The sequence below is a fragment of the Neofelis nebulosa genome, chromosome 7 (assembly GCF_028018385.1).
Source record: "Neofelis nebulosa isolate mNeoNeb1 chromosome 7, mNeoNeb1.pri, whole genome shotgun sequence".
Classification (NCBI taxonomy): Eukaryota; Metazoa; Chordata; class Mammalia; order Carnivora; family Felidae; genus Neofelis; species Neofelis nebulosa.
In genome coordinates, this window is record NC_080788.1 from 121,309,219 (window position 1) to 121,334,814 (window position 25,596).

Genomic DNA, 25,596 nt, shown 5'->3' on the forward strand with positions numbered 1-25,596 from the left:
ATTAGTCACCAACAATGTTCCAGATTCCTGCTTCTGTAGTTATCCAAATAATAAAAGCAAAGTCGCCCCCAAGTGATGATTTGAAAATCCACTTGGATGTCTATTGCCATATTCACTTAAAGTGTTCCTCAAAAATCCACATAATTGTTTCTTCTTCCTGGTTTTATTTATTTTTGATGTTAATCCACAGCTGGATGGTTCCATCAACATGGTGTATTGCTTCTTCAGTGTTATCAAACAACAGGCTGGCTTTTAGTCATGAGTGTGGCATCTCAGAGCCAACAGTGGGCTGGCGAGACTGTCCTTGATTGAAGTCATCAGAGGGATCAGAGCATTAATGGATTATCTGATGCCTTGGCCTCCTATGGGCTCTGTCCTGCCTGAAAGGCTCTTCTAGATCTTGTTACTGTGATGGGGAAATACCCCAGGGTGCCAGGAAATCCCTGCCCAGGCAGGGAGCTGACTTCCCGGTTAGTATCCCAGGGATGCTAAGCCCAGCCCCTGCAGCCAATCAGCAGTAGAGCTGCCTCAAACTGACAAGCAAAACGGAGCCCAACAAAAGCAGCTGGAACTTGAACAAACAGATTTGGGTGAGGCTGGGAGGGGAGTCAGGCCTGGCGTCATCCAGGCTCTGGGCCAGGCTGTTGTCATGGTGATAGCCAGCCAGTTTACCAGCCGGCAGCTGAGCCAGTTTTCTGAGGGGGAAGCCTAAGGAGGGGGGCTGGGGTGCCCAAGGGGGCTGCGCTTCTCCAAGTAATGGAAACCCACAGAGAAGGCACGGCCACTTCCAGAGAGTAGTGCCTTGTCACAGGAGCTGGTGGGCGGCCTGGGGAACAGTGGGCTCAGAGAGGCTGGCCAGCCCGGGAGGGAGGGAAGTGGCCACTGAGCGAGCAAAGAGGCCTCTGGAAAGGCTGAAAGGCTGGAAGGCTTTCAGGGCAGAGAGGATTTGCAGCTGTGTTAGCTTTCTTGGCAAAACATGAATTGAAGTAGATCACAGAGTTCTTTAAAACAACAAAACAAAACAAAACAAAACAACAACAACAACACACAGAGGCCAGTGGATGAGAGGGAGTCTTTGGGAATCTCAGAAGTAGAACATGAAAACGTCTTATGTCCCTCTCCAGGAGCCCTTTTTCTTTTTCTTTTCTTTTCTTTTCTTTTCTTTTCTTTTCTTTTCTTTTTTCTTTTCTTTTCTTTTCTTTTCTTTTCTCCTCTCTTCTCTTCTCTTCTCTTCTCTTCTCTTCTCTTCTCTTCTTTTCCTTTCTTTTCTTTTCTTTTCCTTCTCTTTTTCTTTTCTTTTCTTCTCTTTTCTCTTCTCTCTTTTCTTTTTCCTTCCTTTCCCTTCTCTTCCCTTCCCTTCCCCCCCTTCTCTCCCCTCCTTTCCCCTCCCTTCCCTTCCCCTCCCTCCTCCCTTCTCTCCTCCTCTCCTCCCCCTCTTCTCCCCTCTTTTCTTTTTTGCTGATGTCCACAAGTCAAGTAATTTCTTGGAGGCCCAAGAGGAACAAACAGCATTCAGCATAAAACAAAATGTTAGAAAACATGTGCTTTGCAGGGCAGGGCCTACCAGGTGTTTGTGTCCACGAGGGTAGGTTACTTTCGGGTGAGGAATAGACACCCTCCTGCCCTCAGAGCATTGCAGATGTGGCTGATGTGTCACACTCGGGTCATTAGGTGGCAGAAAGAGAGGCTTGTCTCACTCAGTGTTCTGGCCCATGAATGTCTGGATATTAATAGTCTGACACTTGACACACACAAAAAATAGACACTCTGGCTAATGTGCAATATTAGCAAAACAAATACAGTGGGGGAAGGAATCCCAGTACGTCCTCCAGAAATCTTGCCGCAAAAGTGTCTCCCGCACCAGAGGACAGACCCTGTATGATCCTCTTGCACGCGGTTCCCAGAGCAGTCACGCTTATAGAGACCGAAAGTAGAAAGGTGGTTTCAGGGGCTGGAGAAGGGGAGGAAGGTGTTAGCGTTTAATGGGTATGGAGTTTCAGTTTGGGAAAATGAAAAGAGCTCTGGAGATGGACGGTGGCGATGGCCGCCCAGCCATGGGAACGTGCTTAATGCTGCTGGACTGTGCACCTGAAAATGATTAAAACGGTGAATTCTGTGTCACGCATATTTTACCGCAGTTTTAAGAAAAGTGTCAAAGACTGTCTTCTTGTTGTAGCGGGAGACGGGGGCATTTGAAGGCTGACTCACCTCTCTGAGCCTCAGCTGTGTCCTCATAAAGAGGACTTATGTCTTCCTGGAGCCCTTAAGGAAGAATGGATGTGAAAGCACTTGGTGAACTGAAATGCACCACAAGAACGTGAAATATGGTTAAGATATTATTTCAAAACTCATTGTGAAGGCACCCAAGTGTCGGGGGGAAAGTTGAAGCTGAAATGGGGGAACTTTGGAGGAAACTAAGGAAAGTATTATATTTGGCCATCAGAGGAACTGGAAAACGCCCCAATGCCTGGAGAGCAGGAGACAATTTGGGGCTCCTTCTCAGGGACCAGAAGGGTAGGACCGACTTGGGCTATCCCAGCGATTTAAAAATACTTCTCCCTTTTGCTTCGCCTAAATTGAGAAACAAGTTAAGCCCACCCATCAAGAGGAAATGAAAGGCAACAATGTCAAAACATCACCTCTCGAATTTCATGAAGGGAAATGGTACCGTTACAACACGATGCTGGGTCAAAGTTTATGAGACCTGGAACCCAAGTGTGCTGGGGGGACTCAAGTCACCATGGGTCTCCTTTACTGTTAGGTTCATGAAAAGCAGCTTAGAGTAATTAAGTCCAAGCAACTTTTTTTCCGCTTAAAGAAAACGTCATTCACCACCACCGCCACCACCTGTTAGGTTAGCATAGATCAGCGTGTGCCAAGCACTAAAGTAAATGAGGTACACACCTTACCTTTTCATTTCTTATAGCAACCGTGGAAGGTAAATCTTTTTCGTGGATAACATGAGAGTCACGGGTAGCAGTTTGTTCTTTCTGGTTGTTTCCGCCTCCATAAAATGAGAACAGCATCACAGCCAGAGCAGTTTAGCATCTTGTTCCTGGTCACTCAGTTGGTAAGTGGTAATGTCAGGATTTGAACTCATGCCTGACTCCAGAGCACCACACTACGCTGGAGAAGACACTGTGGCCGAGAAGCTTGTGAGTATTTTGCTCCGGGAGCAATTAGAACGAGCAGTTGGTACATTGCTTTGTCGTGGCATTCCATGATGTCACGTTGGCCCACCAGGGGGAAGAGCAGCGAGTCTCACGGGCGTGTGTCAGCAGGGATTTGGCTGCAAGGTTGCACGAAACCGCCATGCACGGAGTATGAAAAATGCCTGGCTGTGTTATGTATGCACGTATGTACGTCCTGTGTCTTGTGTGTTTTGTTCTCCTTGTTGTATGCTATAGGTGTTATGGATGTGTTGTGCGTGTTATGTGTGCGTTCCGTGTATGTGAGTGGGTTGTGTAAGTGACGGAGGCTTGCCTGGTGACTGATGTGTTCAACCTTGCAGCCCAGACGCTCCAACAGCCCACACTTGCTCGGTGCCCACAGCGAGCCAGCCACTCGTCCTAGTGCTTCCCACGTGGCAACTCCTTCATCTTTGCAAGAGTCCTGGGCAGTAGCTACTAAGAGTAGCCTCACTTTATGAATGGGAAAGTGGAGGCACAGAAGGATCAATCAACTTGCTCTAGACCACCCAGATAGTAAGAAGTGGGTCTGGGATTGGAAACCGGGGAGGCTGGCCTCAAATTCTCTGGTCTTTTTTTTTTTTTTTCTTTTTTTTTAATGTTTATTTTTGAGAGAGACAGAGACCGAGTGTGAGCGGGGCAGGGGCAGAGAGAAAGGGAGACAGAATCCGGAGTAGGCTCCAGGCTCTGAGCAAGCTGTCAGCACAGAGCCTGATGCGGGGCTCGAACTCACAAACCGTGAGATCGTGACCTGAGCCGAAGTTGGACACTTAACCAACTGAGCCACCCAGGCGCCCCCTTTTTTTTTCCTTTTCTTAATTGGTGCTCCCAGATCACCATGTGAAAGATGATAGAATTGTCCTCGTCCTTCTGTGGGTGAAGAGCCTGTGAACCATGTGACAATCAGCACCTTCCAATTAAACATTAGCCACGGTGAGACAGGTGGCTGTTGCTGGCCTTACAGTGCATGTGTGATTTCTTTTGTAAAATATTTTATTTTTTAGTAATCTCCGCACTTAACGTGAGGCTCGAACTCACAACCCCGAGATCAAGAGTCTCAGGCTCTACCAACTGAGCCAGCCAGGCTCAATTTAATGATGTGTGATTTCTATCAATTTAATGATGATTAAGAGTTGAAAAGGATTGTTGTCAAAATCTTACATTTCACACTTGGGAAACCTGTACAGACAAAATAGTTTCATTGATTTTTTTCCCTCTAAAACTGGGGACCACTTAGGCCCCATATCTATGGATCAGATGTTCTCTGGCTCATAAGGACAGACTGATTTACTTGAGGTAGGATGACATTTCCTCTTTTGTCTTTCTCCAGTTGGCCTTCCTGAGGCCTGGCACTTTGGAGTGGAGGATAAAACGAAAAAGTCTCTGACGATGCCACTGAAGGTGGAGGAGGAGACTGAGCCCGTTACCGTAGCAACACAGGCCAATGGTTCTCCGTCCGTCCGTCCGTCCATCCATCCATCCACAAATGAGTTTTGTCGATGACAAAAACTCAGACGTGAATGAAAGAAAGTAGTTGCTTTTGCAGAGCATCTGTTCCAGTGCAGAAAAGGCATCAAACAACTAAATAAATATAAACACAATAGAAGTCCAGACAGAGATAAGGGCTTTGAGGAAAATAAAGCAGGGAAAGGGGGGAGAGAGTAAGGCATATTTTGCCTAGTGTGGCCACAGGGACTTATCTGAGGCTCTGCAGAGTGGTTAATCTAATTGCATTAGACTCAAACTTCCCAAGTCTAGACCCCACTCTCAGTGGACTTCTTTCTTCTCGTTCCCCTTCTCCCACAGGATCTGAGGGTAGCCAATGACCCCAAACCCTCAGCTGCAGAGTGGAGGTAGGTGAGGGTCATTTAGGCAGGGGATGAGGAGAAGGTGAAGCTAGACCCCGGGGAAGGGAGCGGAGGGTTCAAGGGCTTGGACGCTCATGGGATGAAGGGTCAGTGGTTGTTCATTGATTACCTACTCGATATCCATTCCTCTTCTCCCCACTTCCTACCAGCACTCATATTTGCTTTCTGGGTTTGGGTGGGAAGTCAAGGGGGGTCCTGAATGTCCTAACAATCAGCACAATCTCAGTCCTGTTACCTCAGTGATTGGTTCGTATTGTGAAGTGTGGAGTGTGACACTTTGGGTCTTCTTTTATTCTTTTTCATTAAAAAATTTTTTCTTATTACATTCACTTATTTATTTTTGATAGAGAGAGACAGAGCACAAGTGGGGGAGGAGCAGAGAGAGAAGGAGACACAGAACCCGAAGCAGGCTCCAGGCTCCGAGCTGTCAGCACCGAGCCCGACGTGGGGCTCGAACTCACAAACCGCGAGATCATGACCTGAGCCGAAGTTGGACGCTCAACCGACTGAGTTGAGAAGACTTGGGTCTTCTGATGGATATAATGGTGAAGTTCTCTCTCCTCCTGGTAAAGGCACAGATACAAGTAGCCCTGGGTCCATCTTGGGACCTCGATGGAAGCCATCCCGAGGGCAAAGCCAACCCATGGAAGAGGGCAGAGCACAGACAAGTGGAGCCAGACTCCCAGTTGTTCTTGAAACACGCAGCGCTGGAGTTTTCCCCTTGTGAACCAATCCATTCATTCACAACATTTTGAGCACTTGTTATGTGCTAGACGCCGTTCTCCGTATTTGGGAAACATTCAACGCCTGATGTATGATGAGTTGCTATAAAGGCCTGAACCCCTTGCCTCAACTCAGGACAACTCTGGAAGGTCACGCGAGCCCTGGAACGCTCCGTGGGATTGATGGAGGCCTCTGCCGGGTTTCCGTCTCAGCTCCGCTTCTCCCTCTGCCCAATCCTGCCCAATCCTTTCTTTCCTCCCTTTCTGTCGATCCAGAAAGCGTCGATCCAGGCAGCACACAGTGCACGCTGGTCTCGGGCTTTCTTCTCAGGAACCCAACCGATGACTCTGTGAATGTGAGCTGTTACCATCATCGTCATCGTCCTCCCCATCCAGAAGCCTCCTGAGTGATAGAGCAAAGAAGAGAAAGTGTGTAAAGGGGAGAGGTTTTCCTACTAACTGGGCAAGGGTGGCCCCGTGGGGCAGCACAGAATGGCTAGAACGAAGACCCCACACGTTTTGTGGAGCTGAAGGTTTGTTCAGTGGAGCGGAGTGGGGGGGTGGGTCCTTCTCAAATCCTCGTCTCCAGTCACTTCTGTGTGGATTGGAATTGGTGGCTTGAGCCTCAAGTAGAGCTCTGTGTATGAGCTTGACCGGCCAACAGTAAGATTTTTCTTTCTTGATCGACTGTCCCACCCTCTCCCCTCCAATATTAACGGTGTAGTGCAGGGTTACACTTTTACCTTGTTATTCAATTTCCTGCCACGGCTATTCTGGGAATTTGGCAAGCACTTTTCATATATAAAAGCTCAGCTTTTAGTGCTGTGATGGGTGGACCAGTTGGAAACGGACGGAGGCTCCTGGTTTTATAGTCGCACGGGGGCAGGAGTTTGCTTTCTTGAATCCGGAGAGATATCAGGACACTGGTTACTCACAGGCTGAATCTGGCCAATGAAAACCAGGGTTTAGCACCTACCCTGTTCATAGCTTTGCTGGAGGGGGCAGCTTGTTTCCGTCCTCTGGCTTTTAATTTTTTTTAATTTTTATTTAGAAAAAAATTTTTTAAATGTTTATTTTTGAGAGAGACAGAGCATGAGTGGGGGAGGGCCAGAGAGAGAGAGAGAGAGAGAGAGAGAGAGAGAGACAGAATCCAAAATAGGCTCCAGGCTCTGAGCTGTCAGCACAGAGCCTGACACGGGGCTCCAACTGATGAACTGTAAGATCATGACCTGAGCTGAAGTCGGATGCTCAACCGACTGAGCCATCCAGATGCCCCTGTCCTCTGGCTTTTTAAGCACAGTGATCATGACGCAGGAAAGCAAACTGGCTGAGCCATCTCTAAAATGCTGATGGATTCAGTTGAACCCCACGACATCATTCAAGCACTGGGCAAGCACTGTGTGCATGTGTGTGTGTGTGTGTGGGGGGGGGGCAGGTCCCTACCATCCGTAGGGGAGACAGACTATGTTCCCAAACAACACGTCACACAGCACAATGGACTTAGAGCCAGTCAGACCAGTGCTCAAAACCTGAGCTGAGTCCTAGTTCCGTTACTAAAGGATGTGGTTTTATATTTGGGGTGACACAAAGCTCTTTAGACCGATGGGTAGGAGATGGTAATTCTGGAAAAGGGAACTGTCTTGTGTTTGCCGTGTTATTTATGAATATTCAGTTTTGCTATAGAAAATGAGAGACATTAAGTATAGAAGCAAGTAGCTTAGGAGATTTTTTAGACACAGAAAGAATAAATAGAACGTATATGGGTGGAATATAGATCAAATGAGAATGTTGCTTACAGACAAGGAATGAGAATACCAAGTAAATCTTAAGGATTTATGAGGCACGGATCACGTCTTCTCCAGGTTGAAGCAATGTCACTCCTGTGTTGGTCACTCACTGGTGACACTCCAAGAAACAGAGAAAACCCACAGCTGCTCAGCAGATGCACTCGGGTGCTGCAGTGTGAACAGGTATACTTGTCCTTGGTCTTCCCCAGTAGAGGCCGTTTGTGTGCTTACTTCGGGCACTGCCTCCAGCTATTGCCCTTGGCCTGCCCTTGGGTCTGACCCCCGTAGCCACACCAGCAGGAGAGAAGGCTGTTGTGGCAGAGAGGACAAGATACATAAATGCTTGTAACCCCGGACTCAGGCAGGGTGATCCTTCCACCTAAATGTGATCACCTGTCCTGTCTCTTTACCTTCCTCCTGTCCACTGTGTGTTTTAAATTGATTAATAAATGGTGTGATTCAGGGTGCCTGGGTGGCTCAGCTGGTTGAGCATCTGACTCTGGAATTCCACTCAGGTCACGATCTCAGGGTCGTGGGATCGAGCCCCGTGTCGGACTCCACACCGAACGTGGAGCCTGCTTAAGATTCTCTTGCTGCCCCTCCCCCTGCTCTCTCTCTCTGTCCAAAAAAAGTAAAAATAAAATAAATAAATGGCTTAATTTGGGCTGTGAGCCTTTCTGTTCTGTGACCTCTGGTATAGGTTGCCTGGGCATATAGTTCGAAGCCACTGTTGCCTCAAGGTAACTTCTCAAATGACAGGGGAGTCGTAGCTCAGGCTTCCTGGAAGCAAAGCCCAAGACATAAATTCTCGTGCAGGTGATTTATGAGGGCGTTCTGTCTGGAGAAAAAGTCTGTGAGGAAGTGAGAAAAACAGGATGGGAGGAGGGAAGAGACCACACAAAGATGGGGTTCAACTGAAGTATAACCTCGGCCTGGTCCCATGGACAGCTGTGCAGCGTGGAGGCAAGAGGGCGGCCTCCTGTACCTCGCGGCAGGGAATGGCCACACCGGCCTAGGAAAGGGGGTCCGGGTGGGGCACCGGCAGCATCTGCTACAGGTGAGGGGTCTGAACTCCCCTCCCAGGTGGGTTACCGTGGCAAGGGAGGGAAGAGAGAACTTAGTAGGCTGGGAACGTAGTGGGGGAAAGGACTGAAAGGCATGGTGCGGTATGACGTGGAGGGGTCTGAAAGTCAGAGCAAGAAGTTAACACCCGATTCCATGGGTGGGAAGCCATAGGGAGCCATGGTGTGTTCTTGAGTGTAAGTGTCATTTGGAGCAATGTTTAGGAAGAGAGCCATATGACAGTGGCATGTGTTGGGAGGAAGCAGCTGGCCAGGAGGGCAGCTGGGCCTGGTACTTTAAGCTACTTTAAGCTACTACAGGTAGCTTAAAGCATCTGTCTGCAGCCTTTGGGCAGCTCTCTACCCTCAGAAGCTACTTTACCAGGGTCTAGTTTTGCAGCCCTCTTCCTGGTCTCAGTCTTACACGATTCTCTGAAGAATCGGCCTCGTCCTGAAGGAAAAGGGGCTGGTACCACATCCCCGAGGGGTCAGCCTCCCTGGGCCGGGCTATGGAGGGGGTGTATCCCTGAAAGCTCTCCCTCGGAGAAGAACACCTCATGAAAAGCTCAGCACAGATCTGGGCCTCTGCCGCAGAGGGCTGATTAATGCTGGAGTTGTACACACTGAGCTGGCTCCAAGTGACGTTACCTGATCTCTAAGTAATACAGAGCTTTTAAGCCTCTGGCTTTTGTCCGAGGCACTGTGGCCACCTGATCTGCGGCAGTCTGAAGATTCTTGGCCTCAGGCCAAGCCAGCCTCCAAGCAACGATCCTTTCTCGGGGCAGAGGTTTTGACTGTCTATCAAAACTTTAAAGGTCGTGGTTCCTAAACTGCAACACGCAAAAACACTACCCGGAGTGATTTCTGAAAGCACAGATGGCTGGGCCTGACCTGCAGAGATTCAGACTCGGTAGGTGTAGGGTGGCGGGGGGGTGGGGGGGGAGGGTCAGGAATCTGCATTTGGAACAAGTACCTTCGTGACACTTTTGACAAGTGTCAAAACTGGGGAGAGGGAAGATCGAGCATTGATTTACTCAGGAAACACAGCAGCCCTGGGAAGGAGGTAATCTTATTTTCATTATTCTCCAGTTATAGATGGATAAACTTAGGCTCAAAGGATTTAACTAAACTTCCCCAACTCTCGGAACGAGTAAATGATAAAGCTAGGATTCTAATCCACTTATGTACAGCTTGTGCTGCTGTCTGAGATCTGGAGAAAGAATAGGGGATCTAGCTGACCGCATACACAGGCAGGCTCATCTGACACCCCCCCCCCCCCCCCCCCCGGGATAAACCCTCCGCAGCCAGGCCAATGGTATCAGCTAGGAACAGGCTAGGTTATGCCGTAGTAACAAATGAGCCATTGAGTTCATTTCTTGCTCACACTGCATGGCCATTCAGACCAGCAGGGGGCTCCATTCGTTATAGTGACTCAGGGATCCAGGCTCTGGTAGAAGCTCCATGTTGCCGTGTGTTTCCGCGATTGCAGGGGTAGAGAAAGAGGTCCCTGGCTCTTGAACCATGCATTTCTGTCTGGAAATGAATGGTGCCACGTCGGCTCAAATGTCATTGGCCAAGTAAGTCCCATAGCCACGCCTGACTTCATCGGGTTGTAGAAATGTAAACGAGAATGTAGTCCATCACACCAAAATCCACTCATAACAGCCTGAATGTGCCTTCTTTTCTCATGTCTTTGCCTGTGCTGTTCCATCTGTTCCATGCGTCCTACCCGTGCTTCTCAGCCAGGCTAATGCAACTCCGTGTTTAATTCTGGACTCACCTGCCACCAGCTCTGGGCAGCCTTTCCCAATCTGCCCCAGTCTCCAGGCCACCCTGAGGGCCCCGGGCTGATCTCTGTGAGGACGCATGTCATGGTGCATGGCAACCGTCAGTTTGTCTGTCCCCCCTGCCCACTGGACCATGGGCTCCTGGGAGACGGGAGCATGTAGTGGTCACAGGCCTTGTGGCTCTAGCCCCCGGGAGGTAGGAGACAAGCAGGTGCTTGGGGGCAAATAGAGCGACGAAGAGCTGGATTTTGGAGCTTACAGGAGCGGCCCCTCTTCTTTTCCCACAGGAACAGGATATGTATGGACTTTAGAAAATGGGGAAGAGGAAGGCAAGAATTCTGACTTCAGGATGAGCCAACTGCAGATAGAAGAAACCCCCCCTGAGAAGGGGGCTTTTTCCAAAGCTTCATTACCCCATCATGGAAAGACTCACCTCAAACCCGGGTTAGTCACTGCCCGGAGCTGCTGTGTCACCGTGGGGTGAGTTTCAAGAGACCAAGAAGAGGACATTCTGCAGCTGGGGTGGAAAATCCTTGCTGTCCCCGCTCTGGGGGCCCTGGGACCCGTTAGAGATCATTGTTAGCAAAGGGGCAGGTGTTAGTGATCCCTTCAGAGGAGCTTTGCCTGAGTCCTGTCACTCCCCTGTCTTTGGGGTCTAGGGAAGGAGATCAAGGCCTCCCCAGCACGGGCATTAGCCTGACTCTGGTGGGGGCCCCCGCAAGGTCTGGGTCACTTGTTGGCTGTCCACGCCTGGAGTGACTGCGGATGGGAGGCCAAGAGGCCGGGAATAAAACACCTGTAGTGTTGAGCTGCACAAGTCAGGATCCATCACCGTCAGCTTGACTTCTGGGGGCTCTATCTTCCCCACTCCCCATTCCCACCTCACACCTTGGGCTCTGGGGGATGAATCATTTTCAGTGCTTGGGATACCCCGAGCTCTCTCACTTCTGGGCCTGTGTGGGCATTAACCCTGACACAAGTTTCAGTCTCTTCCCTGCATTTTTCACAAGAAGTTAAACTCTTCAAGTGTTTTTTCTCTCTGTGGTGTGGCTTTTCCTGAAGTTTGAGGGAGGAGACTCTTCTAGGGCTGGGTCCCCTTGTGCCATGCCCAGCACTCAACTCAGCTCACCCTTCCTTGCCCTTTGCCTCCCTCTCCACCTGGATCCCCTGGGAGCTCCCAGCCCCTCCCTCCATCACACACAGTCTTCCCCCTTCCTTTATTTATTTTTTAAAGTTTATTTATTTACTTTGAGAGAATTTTTTTTTAAGTTTTTATTTATTTATTTATTTATTTATTTATTAAAAAAAATTTTTTTTTAACGTTTATTTATTTTTGAGACAGAGAGAGACAGAACATGAACAGGGGAGGGTCAGAGAGAGAGGGAGATACAGAATCTGAAACAGCCTCCAGGCTCCAAGCTGTCAGCACCGAGCCTGACGCGGGGCTCGAACTCACGGTCCGCGAGATCATGACCTGAGCTGAGGTCGGACGCCCAACCGACTGAGCCATCCAGGCGCCCCAGTTTTTATTTATTTTTGAGACAGAGAGAGACATAGCAGGAGCAGGGGAGGAGCAGAGAGAGAGGGAGACACAGAATCTGAAGCAGGCTCCAGGCTCCGAGCTATCAGCACAGATCCCGATGCAGGGCTCGAACTCACGGAGTGTGAGATCATGACCTGAGCCGAAGTCGGACGCCCAACCGACTGAGCCATCCAGGCGCCCCAGTATTTATTTACTTTGAGAAAGACACAGCACAGAGTGACTGGAGCGCATGAACCACCGTGAGATCACAACCTGAGCAGAAATCAAGAGTTGGATGCTTAAGGAGCTGAGCCACCCAGCCGCCCCCTCCCCCTTCCTTTAAAGCCTCAGGGCTGCAGCATGCCTTGGACTTGGAGGGCTTTTGCCCCAGTTCAAGGCCAAATCAATTCCTTGTAAAGAGAATGACTCTCTCTCAATAATACTCTCCCTGCTCAGCGGCTGAGATGACATCTTCCCCTTCTAGGCCTTTCCTTAGCCTGAACACAGGGGCCCACTGGGCCTTGTTAGGCCCCGCCCCTTTGGTCTCAGCTGGCCTGACTGCCTACAGTTTGTGCTTTGAAAGAACGGACTGTTCCTTCCATTTTCAGGAATCTTGCGAGCTGGGTTGTTAAACACGGACATTATTAAGAATTCACATATGGTAACACATACTAAACATTCACCATTTCCTAATTGCTTTAGCACCTTTTGCTTTTGCCGATGCTCTTGAAGTTATGTCTCATGCATCTCCATGGTGAAAATACCATATACTTGGTAGGCGACTGGGCACCTCTTCCCAAATCTTCGTTTAGTATATTACACCGTGTCTTAGTCTGTCTGGGCAGCTATAATAAGATCCATCAGACTGGGTCGTTTATAAATAACAGAACTATATTTCTCACAGTTCTGGAGACTGGAAGTCCAAGATCAAGGCACCAACCTGGTTGTCTTCTGGTGAGGGCCCCCTTCCTGGTTTAGAGTCAGTGCCTTCTTTCTCCTACGTCCTCACAGGGTAGAGGGGGCAAGGGATCCCTCAGGAGCTTCTGGGTAAAGGCACTAATCCTATTCCTGAGGGTTACACCTTCATGACCTAACCACCTCCCAAAGCCCGCCCCCCCCCGCCCCGCCCCGTTTGAAATCAGCCTTTGTGTGTATATTTACACAATGAAAAACAGCAAATACTCTAAATGGGGGATTGTTGATTGTCCAAACATAAGGACGTGATGGAGAAAATGCAGATTAAACTTGAAAGGGTGTTTGTAGCCATTGCACTGTGAGTTGCACAAAAAAATCGAGGAGATATTCATTTGGTACTTATTTATTTTTAAATGTTTATTTATTTTTGGGAGAGAGAGAGACAGAGAGTGAGAACACAAGCAGGGGAGGGGCAGAGAGAGGGAGGCACAGAATCCGAAGCAGGCTCCAGGCTCTGTGCCGACAGCTCAGCTCTGAGCTGTCGGCACAGAGCCCGACACGGGGCTCCAACTCACGAACCTTGAGATGGTGACCCGAGCCGAGGTCAGATGCTCAACCGACTGAGCCACCCAGGCACCCCACCATTTGGTAATTTAAAAACTACCATCCGGTTCGGCAAAGAAGTTGTTCCCGTCACTGACAAATAAGTGAAATCCCAACATACCTTTTTATCTCAGTTCTGTCTTTCTTATTAGCATAAACAAGAATATCAGCAAATACTCTGTTGGAACCACACCTGTTCATCAGTTCCAACGATAGATTGGCTCCAGACCCCAGTGTTAGCAAAAATCAACAAAAGCATTCTGCGAAAACCCATTTTGGTTGTACGAAGCTTACAATAAAGAGTACGGTATGTTTTGTTATTATTGGCATATTATGTGCTGTGCATCCTTTATAGCAGTAAAATTCATAAACCCACGCATAGTTTTCCAGAGAGCCAGGCGTCAAACATTTGCCAGCACACCCGGCCCAGTGTCTCCTGTTCCGCCCCCATCGCCGAACTTACCTGCTGTGCTCGTGTGGCCCGTTTGCTCGTCTGTATCCCCTCGGGCCTGGGGGCTCTGTGGTGGGGATGGTCGTCCCCTTCACGTGTGGCTACTCAAGTCCTAGTCAGGACTCAGTGCTCAGCAGTCACTCAATACATTCTTGTTGCATGAATACGCGACCACAAAAGCACTTCTGGGACCTAATGGAAGGTAATGGTTCTTGTCCCCGTGTCAGCCTGTGAAGTGGGGGTGCGCATTTCACCACGGAGTCTCGCATGTCCGATCCTACGGTGGGCAGCCAGCACATGCTTTCCCTTCTCGCTGCCTCTCGATCCGGATCCAGAGAGTGGCCCTGTGCTGAGTGGGCTCCCTGAAGCGTCCCTCCTGCAGCCAAATGGCACCGAGGCCAATGGGGATGTGAGGAGAATTCTGGATGCCAGGAATATACAGGTGGATCGGAGCAGGATACAGTGGTCACGGGGTCAAGCTGCAAGCTTTGAGGGCTGAGGGCAGATCTCATTCCTGTCTCATCCCTAGGACCTGTCCTGACGAGAGCCAACGTGGTCCTACATGACGGAGCGCGCTCCTCCCTCTGCTTACCTCCTCCGACCTCGTCTCCTTGTATTTTCCTTTCTGCCCCAGACATACTGACTCAGGGCTCCCTCCTGCATCACATGTCCCCACGCCTCAGGGCTTCTGCACCTACTGCTCCTGGCCTGCTCTTCCCCAGAAACCCACATGGCTTTCGATGAAGTCGGGTCTCTGTCCATATCTCACCTGATCAAGAAGGCCTTCATGACCAGTGTGGCCTTCATTGTGCTGTGTCTGCCTTAGCTTGCTTAACTTTTCTTCCTGGGCCTTTCCCCCCCGGGGGAGCACGCCCTTGGTTATTTTTGGCCTCCCCTCTCTCAGCTGTAAACTCTATGCAGCAGGATTCTTTCTGTTCTGTTCCTGACTTTATCCCCAGGATCTCGCCCAGTATAAGTGGATGTATCGTCATCCCTGAAGCAATGTCTGCTGACCGGCTCTGCCTACAACAATAAAGGGGCTGTGGTCAGAGAGACCTAGATACCAAATCCAGCTCCCTGCTCACCTGGCTAATTTGGTCCTAGCCCATCTTCTGGCACCGGTAATCTGAAAACCCGGATATTTTTCTCATTTCTCTGGGGTTACCGGCCCAATGGGAAGTGTCCCCTCTTCTCCAGGGGAGCCTGAAACCCCCTGGTCACAGCGCGTGCAAATGGCACGACTGGGCAGGCTGGGCAACCCAGGCGACCCCCGAGGCCGAGGGTACAAGTTGGCCGGCCACACCCGGCCTGGAGGAGCGTTCTGGCTGGCACTCAGATGCTTTCATCTTAGATCACTTTTAAAATGAATCCAACATTCAGAAACCGAGACATTTCACAAAACAGCCAGAAGACCCGGTTGGCCATGGTGGGTCCCGCATTCAGGCACGGCACAGCTGCCCCCCCCCCCCCCCGCCCCCCAACCCGGAGCTGAAAAGCTGGCCCTGTTTTCGCTACCCGCCCCCCCCCCCCCCCCCCATCTGCCACAGCCCTCACCGCTCTTGCAACATTTGCTCTGGTGTCGCCTGAAACAGTGCGTGCTTCGCTTCACACTAGCTGTGGCACTTGAGCGAGGCTCTGAACTTCCCAACACTCGGTCTGCGAGATCGAGTTTCCAGGTACCCTCCCCCTCCCAACCCCAGTCCATGGTGAGGATCGAATGGGAGATTCCTTGGGGAGCAGAAGCACTCCGGCCGCAGGACCCCTTCCCTCCCCACCCCGCCCTTCTCAGAGGCTACCCTTGGTGTCCATGGAAGCTGCTATCTAGCCGGTCCCGGTGGGTCCTCCCTCAGCAGCTGGACCTGCCTTTCCAGGCGGGGAGAGCTGCAGACGGCCACTCGCTGCTGCTGCTGCACCTGCATCGGTGTGAGAGGTGGCCACACACCCGGGAAGGATGCACGCGTCAGGGTGAAGGGGTGACAGGATGCAGGAGGGCGCCGGGTCCGGCAGGGCTTGGCCTCAGAACAACTAAAGAGATTTCAGCCACCAGATGCGCGGTTGCCACGGGAGAGCCTTCCTCTTCCCATCCTAAGTGTCTCGTTCTAGAACCAGGGGTCATGGCAACTGCTGGCGAAGCCAGCTGGGTTTGCTCGGCTTTGTGGGGGAAAAGCTACTTCTTCCCTCCTGGGGCTTTTAAGCTAGTACACCTTTTAAAATGTTTCAAACTTCCATGGCTTCTTTGACATACGGTGTTCCTCTCACTCCAAAATGAAATGCACTTCCAATGGATTTCCCAAGATTTTCTTTATTTTGATTACAAAAGCAATCCGTTCATGGTTTTTATAGAAAAACTGGGGAAATGTATACAGACGCAGAAGGAAATGAAAACCTCCTATAATTACTGTTACTCTTTTGGTTTATGTCACTCTAGACTGCTCGCCGGTATACTTCCAATCATATACATATATATGTATGTATGTATCTTCCATATATGATGTCAGAATCTTATTTTAAACACTGTTTATAACACACAGCATAAGGCTTGGGAAACAGTAGACAATAAATATCGCCACTGCTAATAAGTATCATTTATGGAGTGCTGGCAATATGCCAGGCATGATGTTAGGCGTTGTATCTTTTTTTTTTTTTCTAATCTCTTAAAATCTTTATTTATTTTTGAGAGAGAGACAGCGTGTGAGCAGGGGAGGAGCAGAGAGAGAGGGAGACACAGAATAGGAAGCAGGCTCTGGGCTCCGAGCTGTCAGCACAGAGCCCGACGCGGGGCTCGAACTCACAAACCGTGAGATCATGACCTGAGCCGAAGTCGGACGCTTAACTGACTGTGGCACCCAGGCGCCCCTGATGTTAGGCATTTTATATGCTATCTCACCTAGTCTGCATAACAGCCTTAGGGTGTGGAAGCCATGTTATCCATGTTTTACAGGGCTTGAGATTACAGAGAGAGATTAGGTTACTCATCAAAAATTACAAAGGTTGTCAACGAGATGGACAAATACCCCTTTGTGCATTTTTGTATCAACAAAGGGCACCTTTGCAGCTTTAAGTTTTTCAAAAATTGAAGAAGAGCCTTACTGTCCATTCAGGCGCAAACCGTCACTGAGAATGATGGAAGCTCAGGTTCTGGCCTCGGGGGCAAGAAATCTGGCTCTGCAACTGACCAGTTGCATGATCTGGAGCAAGTCACTTAGCCTCCCTGACCCTCAGTTTCCTCATCCACAAAACGGGATTCGTGGAGAGAAGGGTTGGCACTGTGCCCGGGGATATGACGGTGTTTGAAGCGATCAACAAAAGTTGGTGGCGGTCGGAAACCGTCAAGGAACTGCAACAGTGCGTGATACAAAGCGTGCTTTCCAAAGGCTCAGCCGTCATATTTCATGGTGATACTTGCCAGTGTGGACCTGGTGGGATAGTGAGTCCCCGTGAGGCTGTGCTTCCTTCCCGGGGCGGATTACTGAGCTGCAAAAAGACTGCTTATCAATTCGTATTTGAAAGACAGCTCATCATCCACAGTATCTGAATGTGCCCAACTCCTAAAATGGTGCCTTTGTGTTTCTAGAATCTTTGTGGCTCAAATAAAAATCAGGGGTGGGGGTGGGGTGGAGAATGGATATGCACAAGTTATCTGAATTAGCTTGAATGGCATGGCAATTACGGGGTCTCCCGGTCCTTCCCCTTCCCTGGGGCACATTAACTTCTGTGAGCCTCAGTTTTTCCGAGTGTCAGGCGGGAGTGGTAATACCTCCCCTCCTCGGGATAGCGTGACGGTGAAAAAAAAACGGTACGTGTGAAGGTGTCAGCTCAGGGTCTCAGTCATAATAAACAGTACCCTTTCTGAGGCCATATATGTGTGGTGGTCGGGAACACAGGCTTTGAGGTTGGAGTTAGAACCCTGGGCCCGCCATTCACCAGCTGTCACCTTGGGCAAGTTATTTAGCCTCTCGGAGCCTATCTCATGAGGTTTGTAAAGACCAAGCGCTAATATACGTGCTACTTGGCCCCGAGCGGGCATCCAACATCAGATAGTACAACGAGGCCCTCCTTGCTTTCTCCTGGTCACATTACTCTTTTGCGTCTTTGATCCTTGCAAAGCCTGAACCGCGTAATGTGGCACTTGATGACATGCTGCCTCTGCGTCCCCTGGTTTTTTTCCTCACGTGCTTCGCTCTGTATTTTTTCCACGGGGCTCAGCCCCTTGAGGGCACCATCGGGGACATAGACTTCTTTAGTATTCCTTCCAAGGACTCATGTATGTGCATGCCCGATAAATCTTCGCTGCCTTGAATTGCATCTGACTGAGGGCTCTTTCCCTCTTGGTTTCTCAAGGTTTCACCCAGATTGAGCTGAAACCCTTGGGAAAAATTACAGCAGCCTCGCCGGGTCCCCAGAGACCCGAGCATTTGGCCCTGCTGCAAATGACAAATGGAGAAGCTGAAGGGCCTCAGTGCCCCCGCAGGCATCTGACAGCTAAGGAGAGGGGCCCCTCGGGCCCCCCCCCCATCGGCCCTCCCAGCCACCTGACTCAACAGCAGCACCCCTGGCTTTTGCGGGACAGCTGTGGCCTTAAATGGCACCGGAGCTTCAGATGCTTCCCTTATTTACATAGCTTCTGTTTTACAGCCTTCAGCCAGTCTTTCTACGGTCCTGGAAGGTAATAGGGAGGAAAAGTTAAACATGAAGGACGTGAGGGCGGGGCAGAGTCAGGATCTGGCTTTCGATTTTTCAACATGCGTGTTTAGTTTCCCCAGCTGAGTATGTCACTAAAACGAGGAGCTTTCACCCTGCTAGTGCCTCGGTTATTTCTAATAGTTCACTACGAGAAGAGGGCCTAAAGACTCATTTAAGTAAAATAGTTGACCTTTGGCGTAGGGCAGCCTTGAGGAGTGGATGTGCTAATTTGTCTGTCTAAAGTTTCCTGGGGGGGGCGCCTGAGTGCGCTCAACTTCGGCTCAGGTCATGATCTGGTGGTTTCGTGAGTTCGAGCCCTGAGTCAGGCTCTCTGCTCTCTGTTGCACCTTCAGATCCTCTGTTCCTCTCTCTCTGCCCCTCCCCCACCTGCTCGCGCGCGCTCTCTCTCTCTCTCTCTCTCTCTCAAAAATAAACATTAAAAAAAAGTTTCCTGGGAGCATAGTTTCATCATTCAATGCTGTTTATGAGCATTGGGCTGCTTTTTATTCATTTTTTATTTATTTTTACGAAGTGTTTATTTATTTTTGAGAGAGAGCATGTGCACGTGCAGGGGAGGGGCAGAGCGAGAGGGAGACAGAGAATCCTAAGCAGGCTCCCAGATATCAGTGCTGTCGGTGTAGAGCCCGACGTGGGGGCTCAAACTCATGAACCATGAGACCATGACCTGAACTGAAGTCAAGAGTCGGATGTTTAATTGACTGAGCCACTCAGGAGGCCCACGGGCTGCTTTTTAGAACCCAATTCTTTTGCTTGTTTGATTTTAGGGGCTGTAAAATCATTCATTCATTCATTCATTTGACAAATATTTTTTGAGCTATGTGCTAGGTCCCATGAATACAAAGTTTACTACTGGGTGAATATGGGTTAAATGTCCTACATGCGAGCCCTGCGTCAGGTGCTGGGGAGATGGCTGTGGCCAAGACGGCCGGTGGGGAAGACGAGGCAACTAACATTCGGTGCCAAGTGCCATTTCATAGGGTGGTAAAGAAGTTCTCAGTAAGAGTCCCGTACCTAGACTTGGAGGTTCAAGGAGGAAGTGACGATTAAGCTAAGCCTGATACAAAAACGGAAGTTGGCCAGGTGTGGAGGTGAAGGGGAGGAGAGGTACAGGGCGAAGTTCAGATGTGTGGGTTCAGTGACTGATGGAGAGTGGCCCCGTCCACCTGCTAGGGATAACAGGAGGAGTAAGTTTTGGGGCAAGAGAACATGTTCAGTTTGGGATTCACTGAATTTTGGGGGCCTAGTACCTCCAAGGGGAGAAGTTCAGGGGGCATCTGGACCTGCATCTATGGCTCTGGTGCTTAAGAGAATCTGGCTCATGAAAATAATTTGGGAGTCATGAGTATACAGATGGTATTTGAAGTCATCATGATGGAACGTCGAATAAAGAATGATCCCTGTTCTTGGAGCGCTTGGACGCCTCAGTCGGGTAAGTGTCCAACTCTTGATTTTGGCTCAGGTCATGATCTCACAGCTCATGGGATTGACCTCATGTTGGGCCCTTTGGTGATAGCTTGGAGCCTGCTTGGGATTCTCTCTCTCCCTCTCTCTTCCCCCCTCCCCTGCTCACATACTCTCTCTCTCTCTCTCTCTCTCTCTCTCTCTCTCTCTCAAAATGAATAAATAAACATAAAAAAAAATCTCTGCTCTTGAGTACCTAAAAGTCTAAGCCAGGCATATAAGTGAATATTGGAATTCAAGGTAAATGGTATAACACAGAGGCATGTACAAGGTTCAGTAGGGGCTCAAAGCCTGGGAACATCATAGAAAGCTTGACAGAAGAGGGGCCAAGGCTAAGTAAGAGGTAGGTGGGTCAGGAAAGGGTGGTTCAGATGGAAGGAACAGCATGTGCAAAGCCATGGAGATATAAAAGCAGCACGGCCCAGCCAAGGAAGTCCTTGGGGCATTTTCTGGAGCATTTCAGTGTGCTCATCTGAGAGAGAAGGCAGCAGATCCACGAAGCCTTTGAGGAAACACCTGTTGCCAACATGCAGGCAGTGCGTGCTAAGGGCAGGAGGCAGATTTACACAGTTGAAGTGTCCATGATAAGATGACATCTTTTCAAATGTTTAAGATTTTTTTTTATCATGAAAGTTTTCAAATATATCAAAAAAGTAGAGAAAATAATGCTACGAACCCACATGTATTCATCACCCTGCTTCAAGAATTATTAGCATTCTGCCTTTCTTTATTTACTCATTTCTCTCTCTTTTGATTGCCAGAGCACTATTTTTTTTTTTTAACTTTCTATGAAGGAGAAAGTAGACAATGGGGTATATAACGAACCCTCATGGACCCATCAGTGAATCTCAGGAAACTGCAGCTGGAGGTTATTCCCTCCTATCCGTGCCCTCACCAGCTTGCTCCCCTCCCGTCGAACATTTCATCTGGAAATACTTCAACAAATATATCTCTAATAGATAGTGACTTAAAAATAGAACTGCATTATCATTATCATACCCAACAAAATGAACATTAACTCATAAGGTGACATTTAAAAATTTTTTTAAATGTTTTTATTCATTTTTGAGAGAGAGAGACAGCGAGCGAGTAGGGGAGGGGCAGAGAAAGAGGGGGCACAGAATCTGAAGCAGGCTCCAGGCTCCAGGCTCTGAGCTGTCAGCACAGAGCCCAATGAGGGGCTCAAGTCCACGAATTGTGAGATCATGACCTGAGATCATGACCTGAGCCGAAGTCAGATGCTTAATCAACTGAGCCACCCAGGTGCCCCATCAGGTGACATTTGAAAACATTGGGGGGGGGGTGTTTGATAAAGCCAGAAAATCCTATGACCATTCAGAGGTGCACTTCAGATAGCAGTTCTGGATGTTCAGGTTGGGGTAGGCCAGATTCCTTTACTTTCTAAAAGTTTATTTGTTTATTTTGAGAGAGAGAGAGAGGCTGAAAGAGGGAGAGAAAATCCCAAGCAGGCTGTGCAACCTGGACTCCGACTCACAAACTGTGAGATCATGACCTGAGCTCAAATCAAGTCTGATGCTTAACCCACCGAGCCACCCAGGCACCCCTAGACCAGATTCCTTAAAAAAGACCGCATGGGTTGGGGTACCTGGGTGGCTCAGTCGGTTAAGGATCGGACTTCGGCTCAGGTCGTGATCTCAGGGTTCATGGGTTCGAGCCCTGCATCGGGCTCTGTGCAGACGGCTCGGAGCCTGGAGCCTGCTTCAGATTCTGTGTCTCCCTCTCTCTCTGCCCCTCCCCTGCTCATGCTCTGTCTCTCTCTGTCTCAAAAATAAATAAAAACATTAAAAAAAAAAAAAAAAAAGACCACATGGGCCAAGCCAAGTGGAGAAGGAGCTAGACTGAAGGCCGGGAGAAGCTCTGGGGGGACCAAGGGAGCCCTCTCAGCTCTCCTGGGCGTTTCTGGCAGGCAGCAGGCAGCCAGCCAAAGGAGAGCAAGCCAGAAGAAGGGATAGGGCAGGGAACGGAGACCGAAGGAGGTGGGAGCAGAGGGACTGATATTGAGAAAGAAAAAGAGGAAGGGGAGGGCAAAAATGATCGCAGGTTTCCAGGAGAGGGGCGCCCCCAAACCTGCCTGGCCCTCTGCTCACCCCTTCATTGAGTTACTGTTGGTGGAGCGAGGGTAGGGTCAGGTATGCAGGCTCGGCCGTATTTACAAGGAAAGAGGGCGGTACCAAACACAGAGGGGCAGGGCTCCGGCAGTGAGGGTAGGGCAAGCTCCTTCCAGACCTTGGCAGAGTCGGGCAGGTGCGGGGGGGGGGGGGGGGGGGGGGGGGGCGGTGCGGGTGCGTCTGCAGGATGGCATCCGCCAAAGCAGGGGAGAACTCGGAAGGCCGCAGAAATGCAGGGGTTGATCCTCGCGTGGGAGGGGTACTGCGGGGCACCAGTCTCCCCAGTCTTGGGTCTGCGCGGGGCTCCGGCCTGTGCCCAGGGTCGGGTGGGAACCGCGCTCCTGCGCCCTGTAGCGGGCGGAGAGCGGCCTCCGCGGTTTTGCCTACCCGCACCCCTGCTGGGCGGCGGGGGCAGCGCGGGGATGACCTGGGGAAGCAGCGGGTCCTCGGGGTTCGGTAAATCGGTGAATGGCGGGGAGAGTGGAGGAGCCTCCGGGGCGGGGGCAGGGCCCGGCCCCGGGGCGCAAGGCGCAGGGCGCAGGGCGAGGCTGCCGAGGGTGCGGTCCTGCCCGACTTCCTCCCAGCTGGGAGCGTTGCGAGTGAAATCCCCGGTGGGAAGACGAACGTTGAGGCCCGAGAATGTGTTTCTCGAGGTCTTTGGTGGAAAGGGTGATCGTGATCGGGGCTGGCCAGCCGGTACCCCGACTGCTCTGACCCGCTCCAAGCACCGCCCCCCCCCCAAAAAAAAAACTAGTGCCCGCAAATCCTGAAGTCCTGGGCCCTCCCCCTGCTTCCCGAGGGGGCTTTCTAGATCCATCTGCACCCATCCTCCAGTCCAGGGGGAAAGCGCCCAGAGCCCCGACCTGCGACTCTGTTCCTCTCCCAGACATCACAGTTGTTTAATGGCCAATCAGCCTGTTGCCGCTGTCCCGAGCGCACATTTGCAGGGCGCTTCCTTCCGGGACGTCGCAGGATGGATTGCAAGAGGGCCTGTGGTCCAGTGAGGACCCTGATGCGGGGAAATCTCTTTCTGCCCTTTCGTACTAGACAAGGCATGGGCTGGAGGTGAGCCGCATTGGTTAGAATCAGCAGGACAGGTGGCCACATGAAGCCAGGGGTGGTCCAGGGCCGTGGCGTCCCATCAGCTAGCTGATGTTGGTGAGCACACAGCAAAAGGGATGTATAGACTGAATAGACCGGATCTGAGGACTTGTCTTCATCAGCGAATAGGAATAATGAACACATTGAATTCTTCTCACGTGATGAGTGGACACTGTTCTTAGCATTGTTCTAATGCTTCTCATGCGTGTTCTAAACATGCATAATCGAATTTCATGACATTATTCCTGATTTTATAGATGAAGAATCTGAGCCACTAAGAGATGACATCACTTGGCCAAGGTCACACAACTTCTGGGGCCAATGTTCTGTTTTGCCTTTGCGGAGAAGAGGGAACACGCATTGCACTTTTCTGCAGGAAAAACAAGCTGATGTCAGGGATTCTTTTAGAAAAGCAACTTTCAGGGCCATTGCTGAGATCACCACCCATTCAGCAAACGTCCCAAACGCTGAATGCACTTCTGTGTCTCAGCCCCATGGCATAACTGGTGTTCATCACGACCGCCTTTGACTACCCAGGAAAGGTTAATTTATATTTTGTAAGCTCTGCTTAATGAGGCAGGGGGAGCGAGTAACGAACGAGCTTTAAAAAGATCTCTATCAGAACCAAATTACGGAAGTTAAGCAGTTAAATGAATTAACCCCTCCACCCGAAAAGCTCGTCTAACCCGGTGACGCTTTCTGGAGGACCCTCAGCTTCAGACGTTGTCCCTTCTGGACGGACTCTGCTCACGGGCCACCAGTGTTGCCACTTCATCTGCACGTCAGGAATGAGCAGTGTCTCACCATTCTCTCCCTGGCAAGTACTCCCAGGAGATGGTGGGGATCACGCGGTCAAGTTCTCTTTCTTCCCCTGGCCTCGGTCTGAAATTCCCCAAACGTTTGGGGCCCTGCAATGCTGGGCAGCAGGCAGTTTCCCCAGCAGTTGCCCTGGCATCTTGCCCCCTTCGCACAAAGCAATCACTGTTGCAGAAAATGAGGGTCCTGTGACCGTTTGGCACCAACCCCCGCCTGGCATTCGCGTGGGAGAAGGAAATGTCTGTCTCTCTGACAATAGATTCTGATCACAACCCGGGCCCCTTTCAGAGAAACAGCTTCCCATAGAATGACTGCCTAGAGGTAAGAACGGAGGGAGGGAACACAAGTGGTTTCTTGCAGGAAGCTTGTTAATGTCACTGAGAAATCACTCGGTCTAGGAAGGCCTCAGACAGCTTTCCACAGCCCACCCTCATTGGCAGTAGCTTGCAGCCAGGCCTCTCTCCCTTTACCTGGGTCCTCTCTCTGAATTGCTTCCAAACAGTGGCGTATCTGGTCCCTGGCCACTGTCACATCTGTGGCACCCTGCAGTTAGTGGTCTAGAATTCCAGCCTTACCTCTAAATGCAGGTGTAATGACCCTTTCTTACAGATAACATTTCCCTGGGTTACTTAACTAAGAAATTAACGAGGGTGTAACACCGTGAACTAAACTACAGACTTTATTTGGATTCCCCCCTGTTTTCCACTAATGTCCCTTTTCTGTTTCAGGATACCATACCGCACCATGTCTCCTGTGATTGGTGAAGCTTTCTCTGTTGTTCCTTATTTTCCACGACCTTGACATTTTTAGGTATTTTATTGAATGTCCTCCGATTTAGGCTTCTCTGAAGTTTTCTCATGATTAGACCCGAGTTATGGATTTTCTGGAGGTATACCACAGAGGCAAAGTGCCCTTGCTTTCCACCCTATATCAGGAAGTATGTGATATCAACATGATTAATCAATGGTGAGGTTAACCTTGATCACATGGGTGGATGGCTTTGCCAGTTTTCTCCACTGTAAAGTTACTGTTTTCCCCTTTCTAGATGCTATGGATTGGAAGTGAATCACTAAGTCCAGCTTATACTCAGAGGGAGGGAACTGAAACCCCACTCCCTGGAGGGGGGAGAATCTACATCTATAATTTGGAATTCCTCTATAAAGATTTGTCTCTTCCCGGTAATTTACTTATTTATTAAATTATTTGTTTATACCAGGATGGATTCAGGGACATCGATTTTATCATTTGAGTTATAATCCAGTACCTTTTCAAATTGTTGCTCAAATTGTTCTAGCTCTGGTCATTAGGATCTCTTTCGGGTTGGTTCCTGTGTCTTTTTGACATGCTTCCATTTGGTTTCCCATTACCTTACCTTCTGACACTATACAACGCTTCACGCTCTTTTCCCTGCGTTAAAATCAGCTCTTTCTCTCCAGGGGGCCCTGATTCCTTTATTGGGAAGATGGTATTTGGAAACCAAG

General features: G+C 50.0%; 1 long non-coding RNA gene and 1 other non-coding gene across 2 annotated transcripts; both read left to right on the forward strand.

The window, feature by feature from the left end:
• The first annotated feature begins 1,618 nt into the window (after positions 1 to 1,618).
• Positions 1,619 to 1,743, forward strand: LOC131518525 (small nucleolar RNA SNORA17). The gene has a single exon (XR_009265194.1). It is a non-coding gene; the product is annotated as a small nucleolar RNA SNORA17 (small nucleolar RNA).
• A 21,944-nt stretch (positions 1,744 to 23,687) lies between these two features.
• LOC131517523 (uncharacterized) lies at positions 23,688 to 25,297 on the forward strand. The gene is made up of 3 exons (XR_009264630.1): positions 23,688 to 24,436; positions 24,844 to 24,925; positions 25,161 to 25,297. It is a non-coding gene; the product is annotated as an uncharacterized LOC131517523 (long non-coding RNA).
• The last annotated feature ends 299 nt before the right edge of the window (positions 25,298 to 25,596 follow it).